The sequence below is a fragment of the Triturus cristatus genome, chromosome 5_1 (genome assembly GCF_964204655.1).
Source record: "Triturus cristatus chromosome 5_1, aTriCri1.1, whole genome shotgun sequence".
In the NCBI taxonomy this organism is placed as follows: domain Eukaryota; kingdom Metazoa; phylum Chordata; class Amphibia; order Caudata; family Salamandridae; genus Triturus; species Triturus cristatus.
The window spans coordinates 555,863,987-555,865,559 of record NC_140587.1 but is presented as its reverse complement, the minus strand read 5'-3'; the positions used below and the strand labels follow the sequence as shown (position 1 = coordinate 555,865,559).

Here is a 1,573-nt window from a genome sequence, read left to right as displayed (position 1 = left end):
CCCGAAGCCAGGGATGTGCCTCAGGACCGATGTGCGTGTCTGAGAGGGCAGGCAGTCTGTGGTTCTGTGGGGGAGTCTCGTCTCCAGCATATGCCGGTACTAACCCAAGGCGTAGCTGCCACCTGTTCGCGGGACATCCCCGGCCTCCCCCTGTGGCCCGCATAAGACCTCGCTAGTGACACTGCATCATTGCCTTAATTTGCGCCCACGGGGAAAAAAACAACCCATTAAACAAGCACAACTCTGCGTGATTCTACAAGCACCCTTAGCAGACCCAGCAGAAGTCGCGCAGGGCCCGACCCTGGCACTCGCCACCTACCTGTCAGGTTGTTGAACGAGTCAGGGAAGTGGAGCGGCTTGGAGACCTTGTCCCTGGGCTGTAGCTCCTTGAGGTTGCCGACCTCCCGCTGCCTCCTGCAGCTAGCCTCCGGGTTGCCCCAGCCTGCCGGCAGCTCTTGGGGCAGAAAGAAGCTCTCAGGATGCTTGCTGAAGCTGGGCAGCGCTGTAGTCAGTGCCACCATGGATGGGGCCCCCTGCCCCAGGCTGGCGCAGAAGGCGTTGGAGAGGTGGCCGGTGAACGATGCCAAGGGGGCGAGCGGTGGGATGCCGGACTGCAGCTGGCTGTGTGAGAGGGCCAGCACCAGGGGCCTGTAGGGCATGAACATGGGGTATCTGGTGTACAGCAAGTGTCCCGGCCGGGGCTGCGGGCTCCTGATCAGAGAGTCGATGGAGAAGGCCGTGCCCTGGCCGCTGACTCCTTGCATGGCAACACACTGGAACTTCTGCCACAGGTGGAAGTCAAAGTTTTGCCGGCGGCGCCCGGGGGTACGTTTAACCGCGAGCGCCGCTCAGGCCTCCAGCAATCTCCGAGTGAGAAATCCCTTTCTTTATTTCTGGAATAAACTTCAAAGCAGTCAATCACACAACCTCAGAGTGGTGGGGTACGGACAGGACCCCTCCGGAGGTGGCAGCGGGCATGGTGAAGCACCCAGTCTGAGAAGCGAGCCCCGTGGTAGTCAGGCATTGAGATACCCCCTGAGAGGCAGAAGGCTGAGGGCACATGCGGCGCGTTCAACCTGCACCAGCTTCTCTGCCCTCCTCTCATACTCAGCACTGCTTCACATAACAGTAAGGAAGGAGTTCAGGGCTGATCTGATCGGCGGAGCACTTTCACTTTCAGCATCGGGCCAATTAGATCTGCCGGTGGCACTGGGTGCTTTTTGGGTCACTAAAATAAAAAAAATGCTTTTTTTGGGGCCTGGGGTCCCTGTGGAACCCCCTGAGCAGGCCTGGGGGGTAAGGGTGTTTTCACCCTGCCCCCTTTTCTTGTTGTTTTATCTTTCTCTCACCTTTTTTTTCCTCCCTCCTCTGAGGCACAAGATGGCTGCCAACACTTCCTCGTTTGAAGTGTTGGCAGCCAATCAGAGCCAAGCTCGTGCTGAGGGGGGTGAGGCTCTGCCCAGATATCAAAAGTTTTCTTTTTTTTACTTTCTCAGGAACTACTGAACAGATTTATGCAATTTAATTTGACTCTTTCTGAACCAAGGGCTACCTTTTTGCCAAATTTGGTGTA

The 1,573-nt window shown here is 57.0% G+C and overlaps 1 pseudogene; it reads right to left on the bottom strand.

The window, feature by feature from the left end:
• Positions 1-227: 227 nt before the first annotated feature.
• LOC146831190 (homeobox protein GBX-1 pseudogene) lies at positions 228-764 on the bottom strand (annotated as a pseudogene).
• Positions 765-1,573: the final 809 nt, after the last annotated feature.